Source organism: Rhinopithecus bieti, unplaced genomic scaffold (assembly GCF_001698545.2).
Source record: "Rhinopithecus bieti isolate Rb0 unplaced genomic scaffold, ASM169854v2 scaffold_3858, whole genome shotgun sequence".
Taxonomy (NCBI): domain Eukaryota; kingdom Metazoa; phylum Chordata; class Mammalia; order Primates; family Cercopithecidae; genus Rhinopithecus; species Rhinopithecus bieti.
The window spans coordinates 846173-860179 of NW_016804227.1; the positions used below are offsets into that span (position 1 = coordinate 846173).

The 14007-nt window shown below is 38.0% G+C and overlaps 1 protein-coding gene across 6 annotated transcripts in view; it reads left to right on the top strand.

Annotated features, from left to right (window-relative positions):
* ST7 (suppression of tumorigenicity 7) overlaps positions 1-14007 on the top strand; it is a 282529-nt gene that overhangs the window by 78087 nt on the left and 190435 nt on the right. The gene's annotated exons all lie outside the window — the stretch shown is intronic.

Below are 14007 nucleotides of genomic sequence, written 5' to 3' on the forward strand. Positions count from 1 at the left end.
TGGGAGGTGGTTTTTGTTGTTGTTGTTTTTGCTTTTTTTGTTTAGAGACAGGGCCTCACTCTACACCCAGGCTTGAGAGCAGTGACACAATCATAGCTCATTGCAGCCTCAACCTCTGGGCTCTTGGCGATCCTCCTACCTCCCTCAGCCTCTCAAGTAGGTAGGACCACAGGTGCATACCACTATGCCCTGCTAATATTTTATTTTTTGTAGAGGCGATCTTGCTCTGTTGCCCAGGCTGGTCTTGAACTCCTGGGCTCAAGCAATCCTCCTGCCTCGGCCTCCTAAAGTGCTGAGATTACAGGTGTGAGCCACTGTGCCTGGCCTGTTGTGAGTTTTAAATGCCTTAAAATACTTATCACCTAGTAAGGCTCAATGAATGCTACCTACTGTTATTAGGTATTGTTATATTAGTCATTTATGTTATTGCCTTATTCTTCCAATTGCATTCAATATGCCCATTTAAACATTTGCTGTATGAAAGTCTATGATGTATGAGGCGTGAAAAGTTATGTAAAGACAGAACATCAGTGGTTCTGGGTTTTATGCTCACCTCACCTAATACTTAGTCTCATCTCTCAGAGTGTCTTGCTTATTCAACACAATAAGGTCAATAACCTTTTCTTTATTCATGAAAATGTCTGAAATGTGAATGGAATTTATACTTTTGTAATGGCATCATATTTTAACTTAAACTTAATATTTAAGGAGACTCTAACTACTAATAATCACTCATTGGTTTATCTAATTTAAATGTCTAGCTTTGTTAGAATTTTTTTAAGTCATGCATATAAGTTCTTTTTTAAAAAAGCTTTATGATATTTTGATGTAGATGTCATAGCATGCTTTGCATTGTTTAATCTCCATTTAGATGGATTAAGTGACATTTTCTTCACTGAGGAATTTGATAAACCCTTTTGACTTTTATTGGGATGGACAGAGTTATCACTATATAAGAAGGGAAATAATACACCTAAGAGTTTACTTTCTGGTTTGTTTCTTTTAGGATTTATACTAGCATGCATCCAAGATGTTTTGTTTAGTTGTGTAAGGGAGATCAGGAAACAGCATTGCTACCCTCCAGTACTTATGCTTAGAATGAAAAACTTTTACTGTGGTGTTGCAACATGAATAATTTTCCTTCAGACTTTCATGAGGCCAAGACCATGTTTACATTTGATTCCAAGCAGAGGACTGGCAAGCTGGGCAGTTTTTTTTTTTTTTTTTTAAAGATATAAAATACCTATGTCCCTGACTGCTTGAGTCTTCATATGCTCTGGAATTACCAGCTGCACACCTGACTATAGTCTGTTTGTTTTTAATATTAAATTGACCTTTTCCAGCCTCTCTTGTTGAGGAAGTGGAGTCTGAGTAACACCAGCTGTGTGTGGTGTCAGGCTGGAACAATAATTCAGGGATGCAGAATATGGCTCGCCTTTGTTTCCTGAAATTGTGCATTGATTTCTTTTGTCAGTAGACTTTCAAATGAATGGAAGAAACATTTTCTATTTTTAATTTTTTTGAGGGGTGGCAGACTTCTTTCAAAAGCAAATAATTCATCTGCAAATTCAAATTCTATTTGGTACATCGAATTTCTCTTAAAGTAAAACATACATATATAGTAGAATTTTTAACTGAGTCAATTTCATGGCTGTCAGAACCGTTCTCATCACAGCAATTTGATTAAAGTTTTTTTTAAGGCTTTTTCATTTTTAATAAGGAAAATATCTCTATTGTAACCACTGCTGCCAGCAGGAGGACATTAGTTTTCATGAATATTTTAGAATTTTCTCCACCTCACATTTTAGGTAGATAAAACTGAATTAGGTTTATAGAGTTAATTTCTCCTTTTCTTTGGCATTGAATGTACTCTAATTTGTAGCTTAAAAAATTAGAGTTAGTCTTTTTTTTCCTGAGTGAATACAATTTTTTTTGTAGAATAGATGGTTCTTAAAGAATACATTAGTTCAGGATCTAATATGAATCGATAATTTTTTGCTGATAGTATGAACAACCAGATGATTGGGAATTCTTGAGAATCATACAAGAAGTTTATAGCTTTATTACTATTTCACAAATGATTCTGGAGGTTTCTTAGGATGTTAGCATTATAAGCCTGAGGTAACTGGTTTTTCTTTTTCTGACCTGGGTGCATTTGTGGAGTCTGAGGCTGACAAATGAAATAGTTATTTGCTGCTTAATAAATTTCCCTGAGAATTGTTTGGTACTATTTGGCAAGCTTACTCCACATTACTAAGATTTGACTTTCTTGAGTTTTATTAGAACTCCTTGCTCCTGAAGCACTAACATTTCTATTTTGTCTTTCATGCAGTTGAGCCACCTCCCTAACGGTGACCAGTCCTCTGCAGGCAATCAGGTCACAGCTACAAGTGATTGGCTGTCAGCCCAAATGATGCAGAATATTTTATCATTTGTAATGTGTGTGGCCCTCAAAAACATAATGTCTGGAATAAGGGATAACATGACGTTTATCATGATCAGTGGAATTGGTTAATCTGGTCAGGAAACGACTGAATATTTTACCCATTTAGCTGACTGGGCTTTGATTTTGTTTATTTGCCTTTGAGAATTGACAGTAGGAATAAGCCTGGGTAAACAGCAGTGCTAGGCTCTGTACTTTGTTTTCTATCCAGCCACTGTGCAAATGAGATATGATAATTTAAGGTCCCTTTTGGGAGAACCATGTTAAAAGGAGAAAGGAAGCAGGGACCAGGGCATTTAGATGGCAGTTGTCTTTCACTGGGGTAGCCATATATCATATTTGCATGGTATGATATATCATATACATGTGGTATGATGTGATATCATATACTTTTGGATTTGGCTGCCCACTTGGTATTATGAGATATTTGCATAACAATAAATGCCCTGCATTTGGTAGAAAGCCCCAGTTGCCTGAATCTCTCAACCTAAACTCAGTTTCAAATCCTTTCCTAGGGGTATGAGTAGGTATGATAACAGTTTCAGACTTTTTTTCCTTTCAGCACTTCAGCCTAAAGGCCTCTTACAGAATTCAGCAGGTGCGCTTCACAATAACCTTCCTCCTTCTCTAACACAAGTAAAAAGTCACAGGTTGGACCCAGCATTGTGGCTCTAGGAATGCTGGCCATACAAGTGGAGAAAGCAGCTCTGCCCTGAAGAGCTGCCATGGAAGTTGCATGGGCAGCCGGAACAATTGCCTGAGCCACGTTTTGTGAGGCAACCTTCCCCCTAAACGTTGGTGTTTTATACTGGTGATTAGGAGAATTTAGCCTTTGGGAGGAAGGTCCTGTGACCTTGTATTCTGTATGAAAATATGCAGCATTACATTTCTATGTTATGCCCTTAATGCACAGTCCTACCACAAAAGCTTCCCAAGGAGAGACAATTTCAGGGTGATGAGGAAAGGATGTTATAATGCCATTTCAACAAAGAAGGCAGTCAAATGCAATAAATTAGAATGAGGTACAAAACAGACAAGCTAATGGCAAAAGACTGATCCAAAAATGTTGGCCATAGCATCTAACATCACCTTGTAACCTGAGTTACAAACAGACGTTTTCGTTCAGAATCAAGATACGGGAGTGCTGTGATCTTTTCACATTGTCCTATTGGGGCTGGTGGGAATATGTTTTATTCAGTTTTCATGAAATGATTAAAATGATCCATTATATGTTCGGCACATTGTGTTGCACATAATGATTTTTTTTTCTATTGTTCTCGTGTTCCCCAAGGTCTTTTACTGCTAGCCTATGCTTCTGAATGTGTGAGGGATCAAATGAGACTTCTGATTATATGGCGAATAGCATCATCTTGAATTTTGTGAAATTATTTCTGGATAGAATTAAATCTAGTATCTGACATTATGGTTTAGCTAAATGCTTCCCAACCTGTAAGCTCTCTTCTCAATGGCAAATGAATTCTTTGGGAAATAATTTAAATCTGTGGTGAAATAATTGGTCTAGATAATTGTGCTCAGTGTGTGGAGATGTTGATGAGTGATATCTTGATATAACCTGTGTTCTTTAAAGGGGACTGCTTAGGAGAAGGGCCTGGACTTCCTATTGCTATAGCCTTAACTGAAAATATCTGACGGTAGATGTTTGACACTAAAAGATAGATCCAATGTGATAACTTTTAAAGAATAATTTTCTGTAATTTTCCTGGAGTCATCTTCATTACTAAGGATCATTCCCAAGCTAATGGCAAAAACTCCCAGTACACTAAATAACCACAGCAAATGGTAGGGTTTGTGACAGTTCCTACTGCTGGGAAAGGCTTGTTCACTCTTGGTTCCTGCCTTAACCTATGCAGTGCAGTTTTAGTCTACCTTGTTAATACTACTTTTTCTGTGTTGAGTATTGATTAACACCTAGTGATGCTTTCATTTCTTACGGCTAGGGTAAGAGCTATTTTTTAGAACACAATACCATTTTAATCTTTCCAGTGTCTAAAATAATGTTTCTTTAAAACATGTCGGAGTTCATTTTCATTGTAGATGTCTTAAACAATACCAATAAAAAAGGAAGGAAGAAGAAAAAGAAGGGTCTGAGCTATGAAGTCAGACAGATTGGGATTGATTTTGGTTCTGCCCTTGACTGGGCTAGTGATCTTGGGCAATTTTATAATCTTTCAATTGAGGACAATATTCTGCTGATAAACTTGCTGTAAAGGTAAATGAGATAGCATATGTAAATATATGCTTAGTACAGTGCTCCCCATACAGTAAGTGTTGAGTGCATAGTCATATAAGTATAAATGTGGGTAAACATGTGTCAAGCACTTGGGAGGCAGTGTATTAGGGGATTTATACTATAGGTAAACATACAGATATATGTAAAGGGGGGAGTGTGTGTATAAAATTAGTAAGTGTTTCTAGTTCTATCTTTAAAGCAGAGTGCCCTGCTCAAGACATGGAAGATTTTATGATTAATAACATACAAATCCTTCTGCTCAATGATATCTTCTGTTAATATGTCTTACAGTTTTTGAGTGATTTGTGTAAAATGATACTATTTTGTATATATTACTTGCAATCTGCCTTTTTTCATTTAATAATGTTTAATAAATACTTTATCGTAATACTGAATTTAACAGCCACAGAATACTTGGTTGTAGTTTGAAACATATTTTTTTAGCTAATCCTTTGAGTGGTTACTTAGGTTTTCTTTTTTGCACTTTTTTTCTATAAATAGATGTGGCAAACATTCTTAAGGTTAAATTTTTGCACATAGCCATGCTTTTGTCCTTAGGATACATTCCTGGAACTAGAATAGGAGGCCAAAAGGCTTGCCAAACTTTAAGATACCTGGTTCCTATTACCAGGTTATGTTGGAAATTTGTACTTCTTTGCTATATATTTTAAAATATTGGCTGGGTATGATGGCTTATGCTTGTAATCCCAGCACTTTGAAAGGCCAAGGCAGGAGGATTGCTTGAGGCCAGGAATTCAAGACCAGCCTGGGCAACATAGGGAAACCCTGTCTCTACCTAAAAATAAAAAAAAATAGCTGAACATGGTCTCATGTACCTGTGGTCCCAGCCACTCAGGAGGCTGAGGTGGGAGGATCACTTGAGCCTGAAAGGTCAAGGCTATAGTGAGCCCTGATGGCATCACTGAACTCCAGCCTGGGCGTCAGAGTGAGACCCTGTCTGCAAAAGCGAAAAAATAAAAAAAAATTATGCAAACTCTGAATTTGTAAGGACATGGAAGAATGCAATAATATCATTTGCTTTCTGCCTATTATGTAGGAAAAATATATGTTTTCATTTTATTTTTAAAAATTTGTGTTTTTTATGTTAAGGTGGCTGAAAACAAATCCCTCCTCCCTACACTGCACCTCAGTACTTCACAGTAGGGTGTGTAGCACCCTTGCTTAGACTGTGATCTTGGTAAGTCTGACTTGAACTCATTCTGGGCCAGTTATCCCACCTCTTCTGTAGAAGTTATCCCACAAACCAGACTGTCTTGCCTGGCCAAGTATCTTGCAAATCTTGGACAGGTGTCCCAAGGGAAATAATCTGTTATGGAAGCTAGAAGAGCCCAAGAAGAGCCATCATGCTTGCACATGAAAACAGTTCATTGCAAGAAATTCAGTCAGGTAGAATTTGGATGTTATTAATCATCATAAAGTCTTCCATTTCTTGAGCAGGGCACTCTGCTTTAAAGACAGAGCTAGAGGCTGGGTGCTGTGGCTCATGCCTGTAATCCCAGCACTTTGGGAGGCGGAGGCAGGCAGATCACGATGTCAGGAGTTTGAGACCAGCCTGGCCAACATGGTGAAACCCCCGTCTACTAAAAATACAAAAGTTAGCCAGGCGTGGTGGTGGACGCCTGTAATCCCAGCTACTCGGGAGGCTAAGGCAGGGGAATCGCTTGAAACTGAAAGGCAGAGGTTGCAGTGAGCCGATATCGCAGCCTCTGCACTCCAGCGTGGGCGAAAGAGTGAAACTACGTCCAAAAAAAAAGTACTAGAAATATTCACTAAATTATACACACACACACGCACACCCTTTTACAAATACCTGTATATCTACGTATAGTGTAAATCCCCTAATATGCTGCCTTCCAAGTGCTCAGTACATGTTTAGTGGGTCAGTATATATTTACTGTTCGCATAGTAAATACCCTCTCTGGGCAGCACATTTCAACTGGGCAGGTTGCTTCATAGTAATTCTTTAGGGGATGGTCATAGGTAAAACTTTTTAAAGATTTATCTAGTGATCCAATTCATTTCTTTACCACTGGGTCTAGTTGTACTTGTTTGTCACTAGGAAGGGCTGATTGGTCCAGTTCCTCTTGGGAAAAACCATTACTGGGAGGACAAGTTGCTGATATATTAGGCTTCCATATTTGCATTTAGAATAATCTATGCAATAATGCCATTGCCAAAAGGGTCTACAGATAACTCTGAATTAATCTATTGTCTTGAAGAATATTCTTTACTAATTTCATTCTGCAGAACTTATTCCATGGAACTACACACATACACGTCCTATCAAACCTTATTATTCACCTTTCTTTTTGCCTCTCTTCCCTGTGTCCTTCACTATCTACCCCTTTGCTTTCATTTTCTCTGGATTGAGTAAAAGTTACAATTAGTAGATGGTGCTTTCTAGAATGTTTAAGGATTTCTCTGGGGAACAGCCCCTTCAGGGCTGTATCAGCCTTGTGGTGTGAGGACCCTGAACATGAACAAGAAAGTCTGAGTAATGGTTGTGCAAGAGTATCAGCTGATTTTCATTTAAGGAGTTTAGAGATGTGTCATCTGGCAATGTAGAATTGAATCTTTACCACATGTTCATTTTTCTACACTGAGAATGAATGTAATTCTAGTAGATGAGCAAGCAGATTGATTGGTTATTCATTGCAAATTCTGCTATACTGGAGTGTTCTGCTTTTCTCTTCCAGTGAAGCCTAGAGATGTTTAGTGCCAAAAAATCATGTTACAATCACTAAATTAGCCAGAGCTATAAGACAGTGGTATGGACACTTTTAAAGAATTAATATTAGCAAAGAATGAAGGTCTGCAAAGTGGTTGCTACTGGGAGAAATTATTTGATTAATGCTTGGTGCTAACTGGAATGTTTTCTTCTTTTTCATGTTTTCCTATTAATTGTTTCCCATTTACTATATTACTTTTGACATCTATCTTATATATCCATATATAAGATCACTTTTCACATATAAATGCCCCTTCTCTCTGCATAGATGTGTTCCTCTTTTCCTAAAATAGCTGTATAGGGTATTTCAATAAGCATATTTTACCTTAAAGAAAAATAAGAAAGCCCCTTTCCTTGAATTGTGTACCCATACCTGTGGTAAACACAGTAATGGCCCCAAAAGATCTCTATGTCCATGTCCTAATCTCTGGAACCTGTGGATATATTACATTAAATGGCAAAGGGAAATTAGGGTTTAAACCAGGCAGAATTAAGGTTGATAATAGACTGATTTTAAAATATGGACATTATGCTGAATTATCCAGGTAGGCTCAGTATAATCACAAGGGTCCTTAAATGTCGAAGAGGAAGGCAGAAGAAGAGGTCAGAGTAATGCGATATGAGAAGAACTCAACCTGCCTTTGCTGGGTTTGAAGATGGAGAGAGAGGGCCACAAGCCAAGGAATGTGGATGACCTTACATAACCTTTCAGAAATATTCTGCATAATATATACACATATGTATTTTCTCCTCTTTATTTTACACAAACAAGAGTTTACAGTCCACACTTTTATATTGTTGGAGTTTTTTCTTTTTTAATCAAGTGTTTAAAAAAGGTGTAGAGATTATGTTTAGATCAATTACTTTCTTTTTAAAAACAGCTTCTAGTAGTCTTTTGTATGACCATACTACAGTTTATTTAAATAATTCTCTATTGATGGAACTACTAGGCTTTTTTCAGTTTGGGCTATTACAGGTCTTTGTGAATATACACAAATATATTTGCAGCAGAAATTCCCCCAAATAAATTTAAAGGTAAAATTGCTAAATTATTCTCCAAAAGAGTCATCCAATTTATACTGTTTTATAGCCTCTTTCTGGGCTAGAGTGTACCTTGATTATTAATTATAATGAAGTGGGAAGTGTAAGATATTAAAAGACAGAGATTAGACGGGGCGTCACTCTGTCTTTATTCCCTGTTAAATATAATTCCAAACATGGTGGCATGATTGCCAGTAGAGTTCTTCAATTTGTCTTTTTCTTTATGGCATTCTTCACTCTTGTAGACATTTTAAATTTTCATGTAGTCAGATTTATAAATTTTTCATTTATGGCTTTTGTTTTGTGACTTGCCTTCTCCAAGATTTTAAAAAAATATATAGACCTCCCGTATTTCTTTCCAGTACTTTTGTGCTTTCCTTTTTTACTTTTGAATCTTTGATCCAGTTAGAGGTTTTTTTCCTTTTTTTAAGGAAAAATTCATGCAATTAAATATTAAAATGAGATTTGACATAATCTCTAGGTCCTTTATGTGAACTATATAATATATTTTAGCACAGCAGTTCCACTCTGTATGTATTCTTTCATCGTGATTGTAATTCATACATAATTTTTTTACTTGAAGTTTTCAATATAATTGCTTAGGAATGGATTAAGTAATGTTTTGAACCTTATTGCAACACATAAAACAATTCACCTTTTTGTTTTAGAACTAATGTAGTAATCCACAAAGGATTAAATAGACATGTAATAATGAGTTTTCATTGAATCATCACAAAACACATGCTATTAATAATCTTTGGAATACCATGATATTTTCTAGTTCTCTACTTCCTCATGTCTGATTACAGCAATTTGGAGGAGGAAAATGTATTCAGTCTTAGTAATTTTTTATTTTGACTTAAAGCCTCCCAGTGGAGGAATAAAGATGAATTATTTATGCTTTATAGTCTTAGAGTTGTTGTTAGAAATTGGTGTTGATGAAAATAATGACTAATGAAGCAAGCATTGGTATGTGTTGCTGGGACCTTTGAGACTATTCCTTTTCAGTTTTTCCATTGTGGCCTAAGAAAATTCTATCTGCTATTTGAAGAAGTCGTATGTTTGAGACAAATTAAATTTTCAGGTCAAGAAATATTTACTTGATTAAGCATACATTACTTTTGTGATAACTGCCTCATATTCCCAAGTCAACAAGCCTTCTCAGAAGAGGTCAGGGAGTTTCCTGTGTTGTTTAATTGACTTTAACCCATGAAAGCTTGTCATGAATGGGATCTAAAGGGAGCCTGACCTCATCTCCCAAGTGAAGAAGTGATTGTCTACACCATCATAAGACAAAGCTATTGCTATTCATTGCATTCCCTCAGATTATTTCATAAATGTTACTTCAACTCCTCAGATTTTATTGTTAGTGCTATTAATTCTTAAGTCCAAACTTGCAAAATAACATCACCACACCCCTGTGAGATAGCAAGTGTTATTTCCATTCTCAGTTGCAGAGATTCTAGTTGAGTATTAATACCTGTTTTGGCTGAGGATGAAGATGATGATCTGTATTTCTTAACTTTTTAGCCAATTTTCCTTCATTACATTTGCATTTTTTGGGGTCAGAGAGTTTTTGAGGGGACACACTCTTATTAGGGACTACTAAGGCCAGGACTTACTCTGCATCTTGAACCACTCTGCCTCTTGTTAGTTTTCAACTTACATTGTTCTTTCTCAGTACACATCCCTGGGATTGGTTCTTAAACACTTATCTTTTCCCTTTCTTTCTCTCTTAGATGTCTTTTTTCTTTGTCTTCATAAAGATAAGAAAGGGGATTGTTGGCAGTTTTGATTTACATATTTGATGGAATGTTTCATTTTAGTGGCAGGGATTGGCTTGCATGAGGGTATCTCTAACAAAACAAATTTGTTAACATCACTCATTTGCTTAAAAGTCTGATAAAGTCAGCATCATTTGAAAGCTCATCATGTACTAGATACCTTCTAGGTGCTTTGTGTATTCATGTAAATCCCTACGGTAGGTGTTTTCTTCGAGACAGAGTGCAGTGGCATGAGCTTGGCTCACTGCAACCTCTACCTCCTGGGTTCAAGTGATTCTTGTGCCTCAGCCTCTCGAGTACCTGGGATTACAGGTGTGCACCACCACGTCTAGCTGATTTTTTAATTTTTTTTTTTTTTTGAGACAGAGACTCGTTCTGTTGCCCAGGCTGGAGTGCAGTGGCACGATCTCGGCGGACTGCAAGCTCCACCTCCTGGGTTCATGCCATTCTCCTGCCTCAGCCTCCCAAGTAGCTGGGACTATAGGCACCCGCCACCACACCTGGCTACTTTTTTTGTATTTTTAGTAGAAACGGGATTTCACCTTGTTAGCTAGGATGGTCTCAATCTCCTGACCTTGTGATCCACCTGCCTCGGCCTCCCAAAGTGCTGGGATTACAGGCATAAGCCACCACGCCTGGCCTAAAAATATTTTTAGTAGAGATGGGGTTTCACCATGTTGTCCAGGCTGGTCTCGAACTCTTGACCACAAGTGATCAGCCCACCTTGGCCCCTAAAGTAGAGGTTTTATCATACCATTTAATTAAGGGGAAAAGGAATTCAGAAAAAATTTAAAGATGCTTGTATAAGGTCACACACTGACACTGTTGTCAGTGCCAAGAGTCAAACCCAGGGTCCTGTGACTTCAAAGTTAATGCTTGTTCGTTCATTTAGTCTTACCTCCCTAAACACCATATAATTGCAGACATCTCCCAAATTCATATCTCTAGTCTAAACCTCTCTGAGCTCACACCTGCTCACCCAGTTGCCTAGTCCACATCTTCAGCTGGATGTCCCACAAATACTGTATGTGAGATGTTTTCCAAAACTGATTTCTAATGCGTCTCCCCACTACTACTCACCCAGTCATCACCTTCTCAGGTTGTGGCTGCTCCATCCTTCTAGTTATTGAGACCAAATATTTTGAGGTTATCCATGACTCCTTTATTTCTGACACTCCGCATGCACTGTCAGTAAGTGTTGTTGGCTTTCCCTTCAAATGTATCACCATTGCCTCCACCATTACTACCTTGGTCCAAGACACCATCTTCTGCCTGGATTACTACAGAGGTCTTATTATTGGTGACACTGTCTTCACCTTTGCTTCCCATCAGGCAGAGCTTTTTCTAACTCCAGTCAGACCTTGTCACTCTTCTGCTTAAACCCTCCAGTAGCTTTCCATCACCCTCAGAATTAGAGCCCTAGCAGATCTGGCCATGATACCTCTCTGATGTTACCTTCCATAATAATTCCCTCTTCCTAATTAGCTCTAGTCACATAGGCCTGCCTGCTATCCTTGGATATACCAGGTACACTGCTGCCTTAGGGTCTTTGCGCTTCATGATCCCTCTTTCTGGAATGTTCTTTCTCCATATCTGCATGGCTCATTCCCTTATTTCTTTAAGTCTTTGAGCAAACAGTATATTTCTTTAAGTCTTTGAGCAAACGGTACCTTCTCAATGAGGCCTGCCCTGACCATCCTACTTGCTAGCACTCCTTATCTCTCTTACCCTATTTAATTGGCCCCCATTGCACTTATCACCCTCTAATAGATCACACAATTTACCTATTAATGCATATTATCTATCTTCCCTACCTTCTAGCCAAATGAAAGCTCCACAAGGACAAGGGTTTTTGTCTGCTTAGCCCATTGTATGCCTGGCATTAGGTCAAGACCTGGCACATTGTTGCTGACCAATAAAACCTGTGGAATGAATAAATTTACTCACAAAGTATTAAACTCTGTGCTAAGATTGAGGCATACAGGGACCATCTCTGGCTTTCAAGGTTTTAGTGGATTCTACCTTTTTAGGATTTCTACCTTTCAGTTAAAGGGAAATCAAGTTCTAGAGAGGTTGTAACCCCCAGTGGTGAGAACAACCAGCATGTGTTGAGCAGTTGTTTTATACCAGCTGTTTCATATGGAGCGATAATGTATTCATTCACACCTTACAACAATCCCATGAGGAATATGTTATCTATCTGTGTTTTGCAGATGAGGAAACTGTGGTTTAGGGAAATTATGTACCTTGCTGAAAACCAGCTTCCCTGTAAGTGGTATAAGGAAGAGTCAGACTCATATCCGCTTGTTGGTGGTGTTTCTTTTCACTCTGTCATGTTGCTTTTCTAACAGCTCCCCCATCACTTGTAGGGTGAGCCCTGTTCCCTTCCTGCAGCATATAAGACCCTTCCCTGTCTGTATTCAGCCTGTCGGGCAAGACTTCGTTTTTCTGTCTCCTCTGGGACACTGCCAACTCCAACTTCTCTATGAAGTCTTGCTTTTCATCTAAAAGACCATATGCTTGCAGTTTCACACCTCTGCAAAGTGTTTTCCCTCTAGCTGAAATGCCTTTTCATCCCTTTTCTGCTTGGAGAATCTATGCTTTGTCCTTGGCATTCCAGCTCAAGTGTTACTTCCATGAAGCCTTTTTTAGCTTCTCTCAGGGACATAGTGGGTCACTGCATGCTGCTCCTACACAGGACCACCTGTGATTCCTGTACTATGTTCTAGTTAGTCTACCACAAATGGGGCTTTCTTCTATTCTTTGTTTTACCAGTGCCTAGGACAGGGCCTAGACTATACCATATACTAAGTAAATGTTTATTTTGTGACGTAATGGTGATTTGTGCAATAATGGGTAATGGAAACACCTAGGGATTTAGAATTTAAACATGGAAGAATGACAGGTATAATCTGATAAAAGTCTAATGACACCTCAGCAATTCTCTGTAGATGAGGCGCTCATTCATATATTCATGGCTATAACGTAGTTATTAAGTGCATGGACTTAATGGGTTCAAAACCCAGTCCTTCTATTTACTGCAGGTTTAATGTTAAATTATTTACCTCTCTGAGCCTCTTCTTCATCTGTGAAATGGAGGATAATATTGTACTCACCTAACAGTGTTGCCAGGAGGATTTAATGACAGAGCCTGCCACATATTGAACATTAAGTAAATATATATAATTATAGCAAAGTTTTCTAGAGGAGTTAGTATTTGTACTACATGGTCTTGGATCTAAATTGCATTGGATACATTGAACGAAATACTAAACTAAGGACATCGGTCATTAAAAACCAGGGAAGCCCATGGTTTTTGATGTTCTCATGGGTTCATCCTTCAGAATGATTCCTACACTTGTCTTTTTTTCCCTAGGTAAAGCCCCATTTGAAGTTGTAAGTTGAAAAGGTTAAACATTCAAGCAAAGAGGATTTAGAAATTGTTATTACGACAGAGGAAACAGTTGGAACCTGGGAATTTTGTGTTTCATCAGAACGACTTAATTACAGGCAGTGACAACTTTGTTGTTTATGAGATGGATTGTTTTACCAAATAGAGCATTTGATTGTAAGAACTGAATCCTGCCCAGAATCTGTCTGGAGGGCCCTGTGATGTGGGTATTCATGTGATAGAATAATATTTAGAGGGTCCTCAAGGGAAATTTTAGAACCATGCAAATGTACATGTCTAGCTGCAATCCAATTTTACATTAATCTAGTGTCTGGCCATTTATACTCT